This window comes from Giraffa tippelskirchi, chromosome 6 (assembly GCF_054371585.1).
Source record: "Giraffa tippelskirchi isolate mGirTip1 chromosome 6, T2T-mGirTip1v1.2.pri, whole genome shotgun sequence".
Taxonomy (NCBI): Eukaryota; Metazoa; Chordata; class Mammalia; order Artiodactyla; family Giraffidae; genus Giraffa; species Giraffa tippelskirchi.
The window spans coordinates 135,989,395-135,996,381 of NC_137280.1; the positions used below are offsets into that span (position 1 = coordinate 135,989,395).

Genomic DNA, 6,987 nt, shown 5'->3' on the forward strand with positions numbered 1-6,987 from the left:
TCACTCTCCAGGGTTCTTGTGAGAATGACATCAGTGCACAGGACATTCCCGGCACACAGTAGGTCTTCAATAAATGGCTGTTACCTCTCCTCAGGCATGTATCTCGTAGAACCTATCAGCTTATCTTGTTGGAGTGCCTGTCTATTTCATTAATGCTACGATATCACTAGAGACGCAAATTTTCCTGTAGGCAGCTAAATTTCTCAGGCGAAAACTGTAGGCTGTTAAAAATGCTCAGCACGACTGGCCAAAAGGGCATTTCAACAAACTGTTCTGCAACCTTGTCTGGCAGATTCTTGACACTGGCATGATCTTGACTCTACAATTTTCCCCTTCTGACTCCTGACCTACAGGAAAAAAAAAACCTATGGAGACATCTAAATCTAAAGCTTTATATTATGCGCTATATGTAGCAATCTCACTTTCTGGATACATTGCATATTCTCAGATCTTTTTCAGTTACAAGTGGTAGAAATGGGATACAGTAGGATAAATGGAAACAGGGAACTTTTCAACCCCTGTAAATTAAAAAGAGGATGTATCTGAGTCATGTAGCTGGAAAATCTGGGGATTGTTGGCTTCAGGCATGGCTAGATCCTGGTGCTCAATGATATTATCAGAATTGATGAGTAATACTAATGTGATCTTACCCTTGATCATCTAAACAGAGTAGCAAATGCCGTGGTAGACATATGAGATATTAGAGTGTTAGCAACACTGCCGTGATTGCCTACTCTGTGGCATCATCATTCCTAGTGGAAGACAATGGCTGGATACTCACCATGTCAACAGCTAACTAGTCCATTGGTCATGGTTAGAGATGTAGGGTGGTTTATACTGTGAAGGAAAAACTGAAAATCTAAAATCCCACAGGAGCGTCAAAATGCCAAGATATATTCCCATTTTTGTAAGAATATAAAATGCTATGATATTAGGGCTCAAAATGCCAAAGGGAACCAAGCTTTCTCCTTGGTTTTATGGGAGATACAATTGAGGCTCAGAGAAGCCAAGTGACTTTCCCAAAATTGTATAGTAATGCAAAGATATATCTGGCTTTATAACACAGACTTCCTGGGTCTCAGTTGAATATACCCTTTTCTTCTATATTTTGCTACACTTCTGAGTGGCTTAGCCTCCAGCTTGCTGAATCTGGCTGTCTCTCTTATTTAACCTAAATGCATCTGCTCAGGGCTTAGGCTCCTCTGAAAACTTTTAGCCTGCCCCAAGTGGACCTCTGCCCTGGGACACAAGCCAAGGCAAGACACGAGGAGTCTGCTAAGTGGGGCAGTGCTGACCAGACAGACCCAGGCAGAGGGAGAGCTGGAGGGCAGAAGGCGCTCTCCAACGTTCTGAGACTTTTGTCTTTTCTAAGGAGAGGCCATGGGAACTGTGTTGCTGAGATGGTTCTGGCTTATGCCCCTTTTGCTTGCTTAAGGATTACTCTTCTCGTTTACACTCTCAAAAGTGTCACCCACTAAGTGGTAACCCGTTGGCAAGCCCATTGATTCCAACTCTTGGACTTCTGGACCCTGGCTCCTCTCTGCAAAAGTCCTAGTAGTTCAGACTCCCAGAGGTTTGCCTCTGTGTACATTTTTGACTCCTGGCGTCAGGATTTGGAGGTTAATCTTTTCGAGAGAACTAGTACATTCTTTTCAATTATAGCTGAGGAAATCAAGGCTTAGAGATGTTAGGTAACTTGCATAAGATTGCTGACCAGGAATTGACCTTTGATTCCTCATTCAATAATCTTTACATTAGATCTTGCTGCCTATGCTTGTCCCTTGGGCCTTGATGACTTCCTCTGTCTAATCTTGGACTTGCCTCACATTTTGTTGTTTCTTCGGTAGTGACAGGAGAGGACCACCTGACTGTATGTCCATTTTAACCCTTGGTCAGCACTGTTACTTGTATATCTCTGGGTTTCTGGCTACCTGCTCACACATGGCTGCTATTTTTAAAGCAATGCTAGTGGGCTCAGATGTTCCAGTGCATAGTATAGTGGCAAGTACATGCTTGCAATTTACGGTGGAGTCACACCATATGTGTGGTCAAGTTTCTTTTTTTTTTTCATTATTACTTTTAAAGATTTTTATGTATTTATTTTATTTGGATGCACTGGGTCTTAGCTGTGGCATGTGGGATCTAGTTCTCTGACCAGGGAATGAACCCAAACCCCCTGCATTGGCAGTGTGGAGTCTTAACCACTGGACCACCGGGGAAGTCCCTGTGGTCAAGCTTTAAAATCAACGTGTAAGTAGAAAATTTTACATAATAAAAATGATCCTAGAAAATACTTTAAGTTGTCTATAATGTTCAAAAATAATTCCATCTCTTCCATTATTGGGCACAGCCAGTTTGTCCTTGAGCATTGGAACAGATGTCTATTTCTTTGGTTGAGCCCCACGTGAAATGGTTGCCTTGTGTTTAGAAACCATTAATACCAAAATAATACTGTGTCTTTAAGCAAAACAGTCATGGTCATCTTGCTAAGATGCCCATGCTCAGAGAGGGCTACAGGGACAGACACTGCCTCAGGGACCAGCAGGTTAATGTCTCTCACCTCATGCTCACGGAGGGGCACGCTCTTGCTGGGGGGAATGGCAGGGACATCTCTCAACTATTTAAATTCTCTCTCTTTCTCTGCCGAACACATGCCAGTGAATTAATGTATATTAATTATGCATATTGCATAAGTCTACTCTACATGATTGGTAATATGAAAAATCAAAGGTATCCGGAAGTCCATAGCACTTTTGATGCTTGAGGTTAAGGCTCAAGAAGATACCCCAAGGATTCTTCCTTAGTTTTGTGTTTACTGCTCTCCATACTCTTTTTTCCTTTTGTTTAGCTAATCTTTCTCTAGTGAACTGCAAACACTTTGTGCCTGGAATCATGTCCAAAGTATTTGTCTTCTCTCCATACGTGTGCCATAATGCTGAGCTCAGATCCAATACATCATTGCTCTGTGATAGCCTTATTGAAGGCATTTTGGTAAAGTGAGTGGACCATGGGCTTTGGATTTAGGAAGCCCTGGCTACAGATCCCAGCCCCCCACTCTTCCAGCTGTACGATCAACTTGCTAAGGTTTTGTTCCCTCAGTTGAATAGATTAGATAGCCATACCTAGTTTTAAAGTTTTGTGGGCACTTAGACACGCTATGTCAGGATGCTTGGCATATGGTGGGGTTAAATAATTGTTCAGTGCTCAGATTACTATTGTTAATTGTGTTGGAAGAGCATGGTCTCTCCTGGTTCTCTCTTAGACAGTTTCTTAAGCATCTGGACTAGAATCCCAAGACCCTGGGACTCTGGTCCTCCTTTTGTCACTTATTACTCTCAGTAACTAAAACCTCACTAATGAGCTCAGGAGCCTCAGCAAACTCATTTGACTTCTTGGGGCTTCTGTTTCATCACTTGTCAAGAAGCGCTGATAATTAGTCCAGTTTCTCCCTTCCTGGATTTTTGTTAGATGTTTCACACGAGAAAAAGCATACACAAAAGTCTGTTGTGATTGGGAGGATGTGGGTCCATAGAAAAGCCTGGGTTTGAGGTCCAGCACACTGACCTCCAGCAAGAGAGCCTCTTTGCTCACCCCCACCTACCTCTGCAGGTTATTTTGATACATTAAAGAGAGGATGAATGTGAAAGTAGGTTATAACCTCTGAAACAGTACATTCATGTAAAGAACGATTGTGTCATTATTAATAAAAACATTAAATGCTCTTAAATACCAGGGGCATTAGCAGCATCATCCCTCAAAGGAGAAATGATATCACGGGACTCCTTGAACTGTTTAAAGATCCTTTTGGACTAATTTTGTCCTGGGAGGAGAGAGGGGTTTAGGAAGACCTCACTTTGGCTCCGCGGAGTCTCTCTGGGTTAGGAGTGATGTTTTCATTTTTGTTTGGTATTATGTTCTGAGGAGTTGGCAGCAGGTCTAATTAATGCCATCAAAAGCATGACATTTAATTAACTAAATCACATGTTGAGCCTAATGATAACATATTTCAGCACCCAGCGGGCGATGATGGTCTCTTGGGCCATTTCTAAGGAGGCCTGTGATTTGATAAAGAGAAACTCTTCTCAGCTAAATCAGAGATCCCCTGAGAGCAGGCAGAGAAGGCACAGCAAGAGTGCAGATTGGGCGCCTTCTCTTATCTCCCAGACCGGCTTGGAGAAACCCAGGAACAAAGAAGAGAAATGGCAGAGAGGAACGGGGCCGCTGAACTTCATCTTTGTCTTTTAAGAGAGTTGGTTAGAAATCTAGAGGCAAAGAGGAACAAACGTTAAGTTTCTCAATCGCCTATCCCGCGCCTTGGTTGTTCCAATTCCCGCTGGCAAACGAAGCAGGGAAAACAAAGCAAGACAGAGGAGGACCTGGCAGGGGGCTGTCTGAAGCGATTGCCAAGTTAACAGTCCCTCCAAGCAGCCAAGTACGTGGACGTGGGGGCCCTCTGCTGGACACTGGAGAATCTACAGTGATGCTTATCTGGGCGCTCACTCAGGGGGCAAGGAGCCTCTCAGTCTGGAGTTAAACCTCTGGAGTAGAATTCTCAGGGTCTCATCAGTCACAGTAGAGCCCACCAAGTTGCCCCAAAGAAATGGATTTTTAGGTCATTCTATGTCTTGGTTTATGCACATCTCACTGCTTTTCTATCCTATTTCCATTATGTTCACTGAGACACTCATATCGCTTTAAATTCCACCATATGCAGTTCTTTTTCCTTTTGGCGCCTTTGTAATACATTCAGTGAAATGACTTGTATATGGCATCCCAAACTACATTAAGGTGGGTCATCTAATTTAAGCACTACTTTTAGAGAAATTTAATTATAGAGAAGAGTCAAAGAGAGGCTTAGGGAGGTGAAGTGACCTGACCAAAGTGACCCAGCACATCAGTGGTGAGACTGCCTGACTTCCATCTCCTCCCGTTTTTCTTGAGGTGCTGTCTCCCGCTCTGGACCTCACGGTGTGTGTGAGGGGTTATGGGGAACCTTGGAGGAAGACGGTATATCCAGAGGGCTCAGGTTCTGGAGACAGACGTTCTGGGTTTGAATCCTTGCTTTACCTGTGTTAGCTGTGTGACATTGGGCAGGGCGCCTGACCTCTTGGTGCCTCAGTGTTCTCATCCAACAGGGTGGGTGTAGGGTTGAATAATGTAAAGCAGGCAAAGCGCTCAGTACAGTGTTTGGCGCATAGCAGGTACTCCATACTTGTCATTACTTCTGCTGTGACTGCTCAGTAGTATTGGTTGGAAGAGGTTATCCATGGTTTTATAAGGGAACTACTATTTTAGGTACCTAGGAATAGCCTATTTTTTTTTTAACAAGAACCATGAAAGACTGCCTTCCTCCCAATGTAGGGACATTCATGGTTGAGTTTTAGGAAAATTACATATGTCACTGAGGTTCCTTGAGAGAACAGTGGAGTTGAGGATGAGACTGGCAAAGCAGGTTGATCCTAAATGGTTGGTGGCCTCCAATGGTGGCAGCTTGGCTGTTTCCTGCAGTTGGTGGGGAGATGTGGCTGATTCCAGCAGGGCAGTTTTCCATGTCTGTTGAATGATTTCTTTTTCCTGCTCCTCTGATGCACAGGCTCTCAGGAGCCCGAATTGCGGCTGTCCCCATCATGTGTGCCTGCACGTGCTCACATGCACAGGAACAGACCTGCTACTGGGGTGGTGGTGATAATCAGTATCCCAATCACCTTGAGGTTGTCGCCAAGGAACCTGGAGTCACTTGCAGCCATGTCAGAAAGAGGAATGACCCGGGCCGTCATGGTTGGCTGCTGGCAGGGGCTTTTCACTTCCAGATTGAGTGGCTGTTCCCTTGTATGGATATCTCTGACATGGGTGCAAAGATGCTGAGGATGGGGAGGAGAGGCGGCAAGAGGCTGCTTGTGTGTAGAGAGAGGAGAAAGACTCCTTCCTGAAACTGCTTTCAGGCCTGTCCCCAGGAAAGGGGCAGTTGGGCACTTTAGCAGAGGTTGCCTCTGCCTTCTCACTCCTGTTGCTGATTCCAGATGACCGGATCCCTACCTCTTTCCTTTGCTTGCTCGGTATTTTATCTCCTGGATTTTGCCAATTCTTATTTGCTGGGACGAGCAGAGATGTGGCTGAGAGGAAACAGGGAGAAGCCTGATGGATGTTGCAAATGAAAAATCAGTGGAATTTGGCCTTTGGGTGGTGCAGTCCCCAGTACCCCCACCAGGGCTCAGTGGGATGTGTCCTGGTGGCCCTCTTGGTTAGAGCTGGCAAACTGGCAGCCCTGCAGGCTACTTGGGGGTGGTTTTGGCTTGGCACCAGGGTGCATTTTTTTCAGTATTTAGAATGAGATGGCAAGATTTTAAAATTGAGTTTTTTGATATAAAAATAGGGATTCCAGCTCCTCTTGAAAACCAGGCCATTTGGTGACACTGGTCTACATTTACCCTTAGCACCAGTCTGCAAGGAATAGATAGATTCTGCCCTGCTCTAAGTAGAGCAAGACCTCTTGAGTTCCCCACCATCCCCACCTGGTCCCTTGACCATTAACTTGACTGGCCTGGCCCTGTCAGTGTGAGTTTGTGAGCCCCGATGTGGGCCAACCTCTTCATTTTAAAAGCGAAAGCCCAGAGGCTCAGAGAGGGACTGTGATTCACCCAAGGTCACACGGCTTCCCTTTTCATGATATGATTTGAAGGGTAGTAGAAAATACTTTTTTTCTCACTTCCTTGTGAAAAATCAACCTCCCATCCTTGCCATCTGTTCCATAGAAGCCTTCAGTGGGTCCAGGGAAGAAATATTCAGCCATATTGCATATCTGGCCTCGTTTACATCTCACTTCTGCTGCTTCTACTTGCTGGACAGTCAACCTCTCAGGCTCAGGTAGGAGGACGGTGTCACCTCTGGGAGCTGGGTAGTAGAGTCAGAGGCCTGGAATCCTCAGCTCTAGTCCGAGCCTAAGTCTCCTCATCGGGCAGAGGGAGGTCATACCCTCGGGAGGTTTTT

At 45.1% G+C, this 6,987-nt stretch overlaps 1 protein-coding gene across 2 annotated transcripts in view; it reads left to right on the forward strand.

Annotated features, from left to right (window-relative positions):
- Positions 1-6,987, forward strand: part of LOC145508724 (uncharacterized) — an 885,448-nt gene that overhangs the window by 300,869 nt on the left and 577,592 nt on the right. The gene's annotated exons all lie outside the window — the stretch shown is intronic.